The sequence below is a fragment of the Aphis gossypii genome, chromosome 1 (assembly GCF_020184175.1).
Source record: "Aphis gossypii isolate Hap1 chromosome 1, ASM2018417v2, whole genome shotgun sequence".
NCBI lineage: Eukaryota > Metazoa > Arthropoda > Insecta > Hemiptera > Aphididae > Aphis > Aphis gossypii.
In genome coordinates this window covers 3,617,042-3,631,535 of record NC_065530.1, presented here as the reverse complement: position 1 = coordinate 3,631,535, position 14,494 = coordinate 3,617,042, and the positions used below count along the sequence as shown (strand labels likewise).

Genomic DNA, 14,494 nt, shown 5'->3' with positions numbered 1-14,494 from the left:
AATAAATAAATCGTAAATGTACAAAATTTAATTAAAATATGTTTTTTAATCATTATAAACGTTGCATTACTACACTTATTTTACCAAAACCGAGTATAACTCGGAATTTGCACAGTATGTTTAGGTATACTAATAAATACACATGTAACAGCGATAAATAACTATCGTTTAGAGACGTGCGAGTCTGTAATCTATGTATTACCCTATAAGGAACCAAAAGTACTTATTTTTAATTGTATGTATCTTACTAAATATGACTTATTCGTCTTACCTTAAACGTGATTTGCTGGGTGCGTAATAGACAACGCGTTTCGCAGGACTGGTTGTGGTAGTGAAATATGTTCAAGACACATCTTAGGAATTTTATCGCACTGTGACACTGTGTTATAACTTAAAACAAATAATACGCACTCGCGGATCGCAACCACAAAAAATTTATCAAAAAGTTAATCGATATATTATGAACGGTGAGATGTTCGTGGATAAAATAAGCAATGGTAACCGTTTCCTGTAGACGAATACATAGATAAGATAGTGATTACTCGTTAGCGAACCCTGTGGGTACATAACGATAATGTGGATATCTATCATCCGACGGCCAACTTTTCGCGATTGCGTCGATTTGAAAACTTCGATTGCAGAAAACAATTAGACTGTAGACCAACTTCCGGAAAATTGTATTGATACTACTCCTTGAGACTTGAGAGTAAGTATTTACTGAAACTCGTGTGGTCTTCGAATGTTACTATGCACTGCACTAACTGCAGGCCAAGGATTCTAGCTAACTCGGAGAATTCACTTTCGCCACTATAAAAGTCGTATTTATGTATTTGTAGTGATTGGGGTGTGTTTACGAAATGACGGTAACGTTTGCGGTCGGCGATGTAAAAAACGGTTTGTATGAGGTAAAGTCACACCACTATTATTCACTTGTATAGTATTATAAAAATACGCACAAAAATAGCCGCGACGATCGTTTTCTTAAAACTGCAGTAGATTGTTAGAAAACATCACTGTAGTACAAATATGCAATAGGTAATAGGTATATTGGTTTACAAAATGGATTGCGGTCGTGGCAGTTGAATGTTTACCGTGGTCGATTGCGAGTTTAGAACTTCACATTATACCGCGAGTTCACTGGATTTCGCTAGCGCGTTCGAAATCTATATTCCCTGACTATTACGACTCGGCGGGGCGTGCTTATCAGTGTTTAATTGTATTTAAAATGCTTTCAAGCGTATTTTATGAGTTTTAAGAATTTTATATATACCTAAATATTAACATACGCAATATATCATATAATAATTATTATTCTATTCTGTCTTCGTATACCTATATAAAGCTTATGTTCACATAAACACTGTTTAGTTTCAAATGATGTTTGAATTATTCTGATTAATGATTATTGCGTTTTATTTTTATATATTACAAGTATATATTATTATATTCAAGATGTTTAATCACGAATGGCAGAAGGTCGACAATTAGGTAAGTCACTGTAATATAATATTATTATTTATCATGTACCTGTTAGTAGTATACGATCGAAATTCTATTATTATATTATATATTATACTTATTAAGTACTAAATTATTTTGTATTTAAAATTTATAAAATTTTCCATTCAATAAATAGCCAAAAATATTAATACTAGCTACTTCACTAGCATTTTTTACTGAAATAAAAATATAAAATTAGCGTAGACTAAATAGTTGATTATCAATAATTCAAATCAAATTATAATAACATTTGAACGATAAAAATTAGCGATTTTTTTGTCAAGTAATTTTAGTTATTGTATTGTAATTTTAGTCAAAAATATTAAATAGAAATTTAAATTGTCTGCCACAACTTCTTTAACATTTTATGTTGTAACAAAGCAATTTTCGTAAATATTTGACTGATTTCTAGCTATTTTCATAATAATTTTTCCACAAACGATGTTTAAATATAGAATTATTATCGTTTATTTTATGCAATGATTTATCATTAAATTCGAATTTTACACATCCATTTTGGTGTCTTAAAGAATGTATTACATTGAAAATTAAAATACATATAAAATTATAATTTATTATTTATTTTATTTACTTCATTTACATTTAAATACTTACGTGCATTATGTTTGGGAAATGGGAGTAAAATAATATAGTAAGTTAAAAGTTAAGTCTGTTTAATTTTGATATTAGGTAAAAATTTCAAACCCTTAACACATTCGCCAAGAAATTATACAGCCCAGTCTAAGATTTAAAATTATATTTATTGCTCTATTCTCTTGGATAATAAGCATAATTTTTTTTAGAAATTTAAACTATTATTTTTAACGTAATAGGTATTAACAGTTCTTAATCTATAAAATTAGAAGAAAAAAGTTTTCTTTTAAACTCAATTAGATTATTTATTTTTCGGATTGAATTAGGTATAAAATTGGTTCACAAGGTACAACTGAAATCCATATATATCGCCAATATGTATTTTTATTATATACTTATTATAATATAAAATGTAGTGATCAATAAAAAATTCGCATACTTGTCAGTTATCGTCAATCATATTCATTAAATTCTAATATTTATTTTTCTTTAACTCGTTTACTCGGATTTATTATGATAGACGCGGTGTTTAGTGTTCCGACTATTCTGACCAGTACCATGTTCTGTTACATATCTATACGATTCGTAGTAAACCATTATGAACCAGAAAATCCCGTCTATAAATAGAAAATCTACTGAGAAATATTGCCATCAATAATATATTTTGAGACGTTTCTCAGAGCCAATAACTAAATCAGGCCCTACACTCATTCCTAAATAATAGTTTATTGATGTATAAAACCATTTAATATATTATATTAAGTTGATGGTACATTTTTAAATTGTTAAGTAATTAATAATATAATAAAAATTAGGCATTTTTATAAATATGAAATGAAATAATTAAGTTGTATAATATTCAACTTGTAAATTACCAGTTATTTTTATGCGTGTTTTATACCTTTCAATTTTAAACTATTGAGTTACTCAATAATTCACAAGGTCCACCTTCGAGTCCCTAGTCATATCTTTATTGAACTATATAATACTAATAATAATATTGTAGTACATTATATTGAAACGATGGGTCATCGGAATTTTACCGAAAGACTATTTACCTCGCCATACACAAAAACATGATCGCCGTTTACAACCATCGTGGTTGATAAAGTATTGTATTTTACGCGTTGAACTTCATTTTCGCAGCAAAGGTCGCGCTTGTCATGCGTTATTACTTATTACTGTTATAAAATGTGCCAAATATATTATTGTGTTATTACAAGGTACCGACTTTTGGCTCACTCTGTATATATGTGTATATAGTATATACTATATTATTGTGTATATAAAATGAAAACATATAGTACGCGCACGGCCTAGTACGTTATGAAGTGTGCCCAAACCCCAAAGGTTTTCGTTTATTACATCGATGTTCGCGGTCTCACTCTTTATCTGTCTATCCGTCTTCGACTCTTCGTGTAATATACAAAACATTATATTATATACCACGCGCACCTGCCCCTTCCAGGGTGCAGGCCGGTGGGCCGGTCGGACCAGGCTATAATATTATAATGTCAAAGCGCTGACACCGGCGGGACTGTCCGTGTGTCCGTGCTGCAGGTCTCTCGGGGAAACATATATAGCACATTATATACGAACGTCTAGGGTTATAATACACGCTCTAGTCATTTTATACAATATTTATTACACAATAAAATGTATATACCATGTACATAATATACATACAGGGTGATTTGTCAAGCATGCTCTCCTTCTTTTTTCGTTTAATAATGAATTTATTAAAATTCTAATTTTTAAAATATACTTAATTAAAAGACCATGTTTTCCAATTCTTGAGATTTTATTAGGTATTCCTGGGAATATCCTGTGCAGGTGACTGGTGATACACATTTCTGTTTTTCAAATGAGAATCTTCCTTCCTTTTTTACTGTAAATAATAAAGTAGATAATTTTTTTAAAAATTATATTATATACCTTCTTAAAAAGTCCTTAAAGTCCTTAGTAAACAATGATGAATAACTCAAAAATTACTCGTTCGTTTTTGGTATGACAAAATTTTCAAAAATTAATATCCCCTAAATAATTTACAGTAGAAAAAGAGATTGTCATTTGATAAATAGAAGTTTGTACCTCCACAGATAACTCTTTAGGTAGTATAAAAAAATCTAAATAATTTAAAATGATTATTTTTTTAGTATACGCCTATACTTAAAAAATTTAAAAAACAGATTTTAAGTAATTGTATTATTTAAGAAAAAAGGGGGTGAGCATACTTGATGAATCACCCTGTATGTATATTGTATATGTGTGTGAATATAGGCAGGATTTTATTACTTTTTCCTCGTACAGTATACAATGTTACTTAGATGCGGCGTTATACGACGTAAGCGTATAATGTACGACGATAGTCTGCCGGTCGCGTGCCAAAACGCCTTCTTCGTCTTCTCCTTCTTCACCTCCTTTCATAGATCGTTATTATTATTATTAGGTTTTTTTATTATTATTACTCGTGTGAATTTTTTTCTCGTCCGCCGCCGTCACTTGGCTAAAAAAATAAAATATGTACTTAAAAAACTGAATAGTGTCTAACAAAGCGAACTCTTCTACTGCTCCTCCTACTCGCTAGAGCATTATATTATAATCTTATAAATTACTAACCGCGTGGCGCTATACATAGTCATCGTGCGATCAGCCGGCGGTACCGCACGTTAAATTGGACACTTGGCGTTGGCGGGAATGGTCATAAGAATTAAAATAAAGTGGAGGAAACACTGAAAATCTCCGTGGCTTATAGTGAATAATATTATGATACGCATATCCCACACCATGTGGATGGTGCCTCAATTTTCGGGAGCGCCGAATTAAAAGTTTATATCTATATATTATAGGTAGGTATGCATCTAATACAAATGCGTAATGCACAATACATAATGTGTTGTACCGACTTTATAATGGTTGATTTATTTCAGGATTTAATAATTCCCGTAAAATTACCTTACCATTATATTATCATAACAGATCCTAACTGTTATTATTGCAGGTTTACTTAAAAAATTTAAAAAAACACGTCGATTACTGCTAAAAACAATATTCTACCAGTTTTTTTAAACTTGTCATACATTGGTTGGTTTTAAGTATTTTAACACGTCAGGCACTCAGATATCATGATAAGGTATTTGTTACCAAGTGAATAATTTAAGTAAATAATTAATTTTAACAGGTTAATATTATATAAATAGTTTACGTATCCTACCTATATTTTGAATTACGTTTACTGATCGAAATTCAATAAGAAAAAAATTTTAATTTAAAAACGAAATAAAAATGGTTATCAATTCATTATTGTATTTTGTAATAATATCATATAGATAAAATATGACCAGTGAGACCAGTCGATATTTTTCCAAGTTAAATAATAATTATAAATCGATGGATGCATAACACGAAATAAAAACCGAGTGAAATATTAATTTTGGCGGAAACGATGCATGCCATTCTTATTTATTAGCCGCTAGCGAGTCATTGTGGGAACGGAAAATCGGTCGTGACTTTTATGCCCGCTGTAGTATAATATATATTATATTGTATTCAATAATCGTAACGCGTATAAAATGTAATGTACGAATGACCCAAGTCAATGTCAAGGCCAACGGCACCGGACACATAATATTATAGCTCTATATATCTAATATTATTATGAATAAGTTATACCTATACTGGGTGATTCATTTAATGTTGTTGACATTTATTATTTCAAAAAATATTAACGCTGTTGAATATTGTTTTTTAATTATAAGTGGTTAAAACTAAATGAATTAATATTAATATATATATTATTTTTTTCATTTTTTTACATTTTCAATAACAATATGCATTTGAGATTCTGACGGAGTAATGATTCTATTGATTTTACAATGGTGTTTGTTTTTTTTTTGTTTACCCTTAGCTTTTTGGGAAGTAAAAATGCTTGGATTTTTAACATAGAATATGGTTCCTGGAAGAAAATCGGTTTGTAAAACAGTCCTGTACTTTTTTTTTAATCTGGAAAAACATTAAGGGAAAACGGGAATTTTTATGCTTAATCAGTTTTTAACAAAATTAACAAAAATGGTCAAATTTTAAAATATTTTAACTCTTATTAGTTATTTTAAATTCTTTTCTTTTTGTATATTACCGTTAAGATCGAATGTTATTATTATTAAGTATATAATTGGGCCTGGCTCGTTTAGAACTTAAATAAATAAATAAACTCTTTTTGAGCTATTTATAGTCAGGTGAAATTTTTTATTTTTATAAATTACGATAAAAATTTATAAATGTGTAAAATTCTTAAAAATGTAAGACAAGGTTTCTAATAAATAGTTTATTTACCAATTAAAAAATTATCAAAAATGTAGGTATAGTCGCAATAAATATTTTAAGTTAACATTTTAACAAAATTCACGAAAATCTTTTGAAAAAACATTATTTTATAGTTTGAAATTCATAAAAAATTTCAGTTTATGTTTAAGATTTTAAAATTCACTGAGTGTATCTTATATAATATATTTAAAAAATTTTCCACCGGAAAGCCAAATAATTTAATTATTTCAATTACATTTTTACTTTACTTTGGATATTCATTTATATAGGTAATAAGTAATAACGATTTTTGTTATTTGTTGTAATTCAAAAACGAATCGAATAATACTATTGACACTAGAGAATTTCACCAAATGTTAGTATTATGTTTCTATATACATAATATATTTTTTTTAATATTTAGACCCTTTTCGAACTAATTTATTGACATGATACATTTTTGATTTTTTTTTCTTTATAAATGTCTATAGAAAGTTATTTCACTTATTGTAACATATTCTTGAAAATTCAAATTTTTACAACATTTATCAAAATCACAAAAATTTAACATCTAAAATTATGATTTATAGTAAATAGTTTATGAAATCTTTAATTTTTTTTATCCAAGTTTCGACAATGCAGTATAATATTCCTTATATGTACCTATGTATTTCATACTAGAACTAAAAAGTCTAAAAACATATTTTTAGTTATTTTTTATAAAAATTCGAAAAAGTTCAAATTTTAATAAAATTACGAATTTTAACAATAAATAATGATGTTTATTATTCATTGTAAATCAATAATATTATTCGTGGACTTATAGAAAGATAATATTAAATTTTGACTAACCTATATATGTTGATAATATAACATAAAATACATAGGTAACCTAACTTATATACTATTATAATAATAAAATAATCAAAAATTAATTGTGCATCGGTAACTATTGCCATTATCTGTAGATTTATTTGTCATGATAAGATACGGTAATACGATAGGTATGGTAGGTAAAACCAAGGTGGTCATTTATCCGAGAGCTTGCAACGCTGGTCGGTATTTAACCGCAACACCATTCAGTGACTGTCCAAACACTATACGTCATACCATATGCCAATTAAATAGGTACTAAAAATATAATAAATGCAATATTTTTTGAAAAAATTATATCAACCTACCGTACCTAATATTAAAAATAGAATAAATTTATTACTTTAATAGCTGTATAAAAATAACATATTATGAAATATACTGAGTAATATACCAATAAAGGTTAACAATTCGTTTCTGCTTAGAATAAGTCTTCGTATACAATGAAATATCATTGAATTTAAATTCAATAACACACCCATTACAGTTACTCACTTGACATCTAATATATAATAGGTATCATAGTGTTACCCACTTGTCTATTTTTTATTTAGTTTGTTCTAATGCAAAATATTTTTTGGAGTACTTTCAAATTTTGAACGATTACTTGAGTTATAACTTATACGATTTAAAGTTTAATTAAGTGGAGTAGCACGGTATACATACTACAGCCTACAGAAGAATTCTACAAAATGTTGGTCTATTATTCCTCTCATCTACATTTTAAATAAGTATATCTAACTAATCGACTAATTAAACTACTTGTTCGAAATTTTATTTTGAAAAATAAGAACATTCCGGACAATATTTTGCTTCAGAATAAAAAATTAATAATTTTGTTATCATTCAAAAATGTAAAAAATATAAAGATAAAAATAGTAAAAAAATAATTTTTTCAGAAAAATGTAACTCTGTAAATACTTAAAATTATTTAAAATTTTAAAATTATATTTTTAAAAACGTTAATGTTTTCTAAAATAATAAGTATTACGTTAAATGAATCACTCCGTATATAGTAAGTAACGCCTAATCAGGCGAAATCCGTATTGTCATCGTGTGACGCATTTTTACCGCCTGTATTTATTATTGTTGTTGTTTTTATTATATTTTATTTTCACCGGAAAATCGAACATCGATCGTTTAATTCGTACGTATATACCACGATAGGTATACCGTATAAAGTGTAATTTATTATATAAAACTTTTGACGAAGGGTATACGGCAGCGGAAGTATAGGCGTGTTGACACTGTGACTAGCAGGGGTGTGGGTGGAGTTCCTTAATTATCTCTAAGGTTCACATTTAATATTTCACACTTGGTAAAATAAGAATAAAATACTGGTGTAAAAGTAAAAATATTTTACGATGAGGTTTGTGTTGGAGAAATCTTATTAAATGTAAACGCCATTCGGTATAATATTATGTTTCTAAGTATCTATGTAGATTAGAGTAGCATTTATTTTTTGATATTAAATTTTTCAGTCTTACCACCTGAATTGATTCCAATATATATATATTTTTAATGTTTGATTAATATCTTGTTTTAACGAAATAATTTCTGAATTAATACAAGTTCATAATTTCATAAATTACGAAACATTTAACAATATTATTGTATACGAATTATTTTTAGAAATTACTGAAGTTAGTTTCTAATTATTAGATTCGAATGATTCGATAGAATAAGTAACCATTAATTGAATACGTGGAATTTTATATTTCGTTGAATGCAAACTAAATTATAAAGGTTGTAAAACTGTACTTTTCGAACTGTTTGGGTAAACTATTTATACTGATAATCTTTTACAACTTAAAGTATGTATTGTTTTTGATCTTAATTTTTTTTAAGACCATACTATTATACACCTTTAACATTTCACACGTGGTAATAAAAAAAAAAAGACGAGAATTAGATGAAACATTATACACTTTACGATGAGGTTTGCACCGCCCCAATCGCATCGAATGTATTGCCATTCGGTATAACATGATGTACAGATACTATCTTCATCATTATTCCACAACTACCTACTATAGTTACTATAATACCTACCTTCATTGGAACTAATAATAATAATTTACCAATACAATTAATTAACTCGGATACTTACATAAAAAACGTCACGTATAGGAACCCGGGTGGTAGGAACGGGGATGTTTAGGATGGACGAAAACAACAAAAAGGATTGCTTGATGCAACATGCGTTGTCTTTGTATATAATAGTATAATATTATATTGTACATACACATATGGTGTGACACTGTGACAGTTATTAAATAGACTTAAAATCTCAGTGTACTTCCTTATTTTTGTTAAACTCAATACCTAATTTATATTATGTTTATCATAAGTTATATGTGATTTTTACCAGAGTTCTTATCGTAGTATACTATATATAATATAGTATATAGTATTTATATATCATAAAATCAGTTTGAATAAGATTTAAAATGTTTTGGATCTTCGATATCCATTAAAAAAGGATTTTGATTATTGATTTTAAAAATCATTTATACAAAGAATTTCGATTTGATTTTTGAGTAGTCAGTTTTTAACAAATGATATGAAATAAATGTGATAATGTTACCAGCAGCTGGTTTGTGGTTATCAAAGAGTATCGTGTTCAATATTTATGTATTGATACTTAAAATTGATTTTAATATAATACCATATCAATGTGTTAATTGTATGGCATCGATTAATCATTAATGCTATAAATACACAGACTACAGAGCAAGCATTTCACAAGCCCATGTACGTACAATATACTATATAGGTATGTAAACACTTTTATTTTGTTTTAGTAATTTATAGTTCATACTTCTATAATCAATAACCATTCTTGTTATATTTTATAAGTATTGTGTACAATATAATTTTATAATTAATTTAGATTATTGCATTAAAAATATACGAATGGCCTTATAAAATGGTACAATAATTAATTTAATGAAATACTAATATAGATAATAAACAATTTTATCAATTAAAAAACTAAGATATATATATGTACATTATATACATTATAATACATTTTTTGATGAGAATTTTGAATTTTTCAAAATTTTTTAAGGATTTTCCCAGCTTTGTATATAATTTACGTAAGTGTAGCTAGATTAGGCTGTCATATTACGTTAATTTTTTCCAAGACTTACGATTCGTTTTCATAGTTGTGTATTGTGATGTTATAAGATGTATTTCTGCGTATCATTCTTGTTGGTTCATGTCTCGATTACACGAACTCTTTGTAATATGAACAGCGCATGCGTTAAAACAACTAATCTCACGTTTGAATATGAATAGTATTAGTTTTTTCCATATTTTTTTTTCTCTTTAACCGTAGCTGTAGTCTCATGTTTTGAAATATTAGTAACGATTTGGAACGCTGAAAAATGTTCTCGTATATACTTTTCGGGGGAGTAAAAAAAAACAACAACGAAAGGGTCATTACCGCCCCATCTGCGACCAACATGGTCGATGAGTCGTATACATTATATAAAGAGGGCGAAGCGTAGAGGTGCACGTACTGTATATATGCGGCGGTGGTGTGCTGTAGACGAAGAAGACTGCACATTATATGCAGTTAGGTTTCCTATATAATATGCGAAGAAGATCCTTTATATATATTGTACCTAAGTAAAAATACTCATGATATTCTACTTAGGTTTTAATAGAGCATGTATTTTACGTTCGACGGTGCTGATAGTTTGATGAGATTAAAAAACTTACTTTTAGCATATCGGTTAAAACGCAATACATTATCATTATGTGATATTCCAAAAACTGTTTTCTTTCGTGAAATTGCTTTAAAGTTTGAACGGTTATGTTAAACTAAGAGTGAAAAACTTTTCTTAGGCAAATTATTATAACTCATTTTCTGGAGACATAATCAGAGTACAAATACATAAAAGCAATTATTTTTGTATACGTACTAACATAATATAACGGTTAATTTATTTTTCAATAAAAACAATAATAGTTGATATTTTATGCATACGATATTATTTAAATAATAATTATCAAACTGAATATATTCGAAAAATAATCAATAAATTTCGTGGTTTTAGAACTTTTGAACGCGAGTACCTACATAATTAAATTATTTAATATCGCAAAATTTGTTTGTACCTACTTCGCTAACTTTTTTTTTTACTGCAGAGTCGTTGTACAATAGTTGTACAAACCACAAAGGTCGATAATAATATGAGGATTTTCGAAACATCTCATTAAAAGTTTTAAGTTAAAAATATTGTTGAACCCTCCGAGTATCTACATTTTTTCGGATCGACAAACACATTTGTTGGTGGCTCATTGTAAACTATACAAATAGCCATCATCAATACACGAACAAATGAAAATCAATTTTGTCGCTGTTTCTTCAGAAAGCTTGAAAATTCACTCGAATATGTTGTCCAACTGGTATGCAAAGTGGCTTGTCAAAGTAACCCGTGATATTATAATAAAATGACAACTTTTACTCTTGGGCACTCCGTCTTGTCCTATATACGTATGTACCTATTGTTCTCTACAAAAATATGAAATACTAAAAGATTGAAAGTATACTTTTATGGTTTTATTATGATAAATTCTATGTAAGAATTGCCTCCATTCAATTTAAAAAATAATTGTTTAGGTACCTATATAAAATATTTTTACTCAAATTTCGATCTCAAAAAGCTATCATAGATAAGTATTTATAAGTATATTAAATTTAACACCTACTTCAAAGTTCAAACACATTATAATAATATTTTTAACTAAAATTACCATACAATCGTTATATTATTAATATTTCGTTGCTTATAATAATTGTTTTTATCAATATCTGTCCACTACTATCAGAAAACCAACATGTAATACATAAATACATTGGTATTAGTCTATAAGAGAATATTGAAATACTTACATTGTACGAATTCTTTTTAAAATTCATTTATAATTATATAACAATTAAAATATGGACAATTAACATGGACATATTATGGTATTAATCCAACAATTCCAAAGGATACATATATTATATAGTATTTAGAAAAATTACTGACGTTTTAATAATAGAAGTCAAATCACGAGCTTCGTAACGACCTTTCTCTCAGAACTATTCGAGAAGAAGCTGTACTTAAGATTTTATTTAGGCGGTCTTGGTGTTTTACAATAGACTCTAGGTACAAAACCATCGAAATCATCTCGTTAGCAACCTATTCACCCGTATACCATCGTAATATACCAAGCAGTCAGTCCCAGTCACCGCCGTTTGAAGCGTATAATAATTGGTGTCGTGACCAATATTATTCTAAATTCAAATGCATATAGTTATTATACATAACCGATGACTTCTTCATCTGCAGACATGATGATCGATGTCAACTAAAAAATTAATTCTGTTTTTGTACACTATACTCTAGTTTTGTAAATGGCAACCAACAAAACAAGCCATTACTCAAATAAATTATTATTTATTTTTACCGTATCAACTTTGAGATTATATTGATCTGACTTGTTCGATTGAAGTTACGTATGATTGTTTTATCGTTATTTACTCATAATATTGACGAAGCTTATAGCAAAATAAATAAATCGACATGTCGAAGATACTTTAAATATCTATATTATGTATTTATAATTTATATATCTCACCAATTTTCGTGTACTGATTATAATATATATTTTGTGTTATGTCTAATGAATATGAAAAAAATAAACTGGAACGCTCCTAAATAACTTTAATTTTCACTGGTATATTGTTCTAACTCCTCACTTAAACGTGTGTAGGAATAGATTAAACCATGTTAACTTAAAAATATTTTAAAGTGACAATAATTTATTTAATTGCATATCAATATATTATATAATATACAACAGCCAGAAAACTGTCATCTGTCATATCGTTGTCAACACAATTTGTATTTTTAATTTAAGGTTTTTATTTATCTATATATTTGAGCTTCATGTAGAAATATTTAGTTGGTTGTCAGTATTTCGCTTAATATTATTGTATTACATACAATTTTCATATTACAATCGTTCTAGTTTAATATATACCCACAATATAGAGTAAACGTGCTAATTTCCATTTTTTCTTTAATAATACTAATTTATTCTTATTCTAATTTTTGAAAATTTTAAGTATAATACATATATATAATATGTTATAAATATTATCAAAGACCATATTTTTAAATACTTTGATTTTTTATGTCAATACAAACGGTTTTTTAAAATTATAGAACCCTCTTTTTTGCAAAAAACTGATAAACAAATCATTTTTTTTTAAATGTTGATGTATATTAATTAAAATTTGAATAATAGTAGTTCAAATATATTTACTAAGGACAATAATTAATAATCCATAATAATGTAGGTGTAGGTTCAAATTAGGTTAAAACAATATTTAATATATATTACTATTTAAATAACGTAAATTTAATATTTCAAAAAACTGTAAATAGATATATTATGTCTTATTGTTTACGGACTTTACATTTTTATAACACAATAAACAAACATTTCATAACGTATATGTTAGGTATTTGATAGTAATTATTATTGATATAAGTAATTTATATTCTAATATCAATAATATATATAATTCTTAATGTTTTAGAGAATAAACACTAAATGCCTTGTTAAATTTTTAGAACTAAATATATTAACTTATACTCCACACCCTCAACTTTCCCTGTTCGCCCCAAGTTTTCTGTTTAACGTGTGGCATTCATCCATGTTATATATTGTGAATTATTATACAATATTTATTTCATAAACATAATATTTTAAATTTTTTGTTTTGTTTATAAAAATAATTTACATATAGATTTAATTTACAGCTAAAACAGCTAAAACAATATAAAAGAGCATACATAGTATACGGATTATCATATAAAGCTTAATCCGGTTTGTAACAGCTCTTCCGGGTAATCATTTACGACATAATTCAGAACTTTTATGGCCGGATATGTAAGAAATTGTTTTACCAAGTTTGATAACGTAATATTCTTTTCAAACGCTCATAATATATAAAAAGCAGTCTTATTTTTGGATCGTTTTAGTTTGGATGAGTTGGACTTCATCGTTTTAAACGTACATAAAAAACAAGTGTAAAAAGAACATATTATTATTATTTATTAAATATTATTTAGGATGCGTGGTGAATTAATATTCAGCTCCGTAACAAGTTCATCTGTCGCTATATAGCTGCTGTAGGGGTCACCAGAACGTGCGTGCG

General features: G+C 27.4%; 2 long non-coding RNA genes across 2 annotated transcripts in view; one reads left to right on the top strand and one right to left on the bottom strand.

Moving 5' to 3' along the window:
- The window catches only part of LOC114128991 (uncharacterized), a 165,945-nt gene extending 165,470 nt beyond the window's left edge, over positions 1-475 (bottom strand). The window contains exon 1 of the long non-coding RNA XR_007603370.1: positions 272-475. This is a non-coding gene — a long non-coding RNA (uncharacterized LOC114128991). The remainder of the gene's footprint in view (positions 1-271) is intronic.
- Positions 476-1,303: 828 nt separating this feature from the next.
- The window catches only part of LOC126549087 (uncharacterized), a 31,975-nt gene continuing 18,784 nt past the window's right edge, over positions 1,304-14,494 (top strand). Inside the window, exon 1 of the long non-coding RNA XR_007603232.1 lies at positions 1,304-1,488. This is a non-coding gene — a long non-coding RNA (uncharacterized LOC126549087). The remainder of the gene's footprint in view (positions 1,489-14,494) is intronic.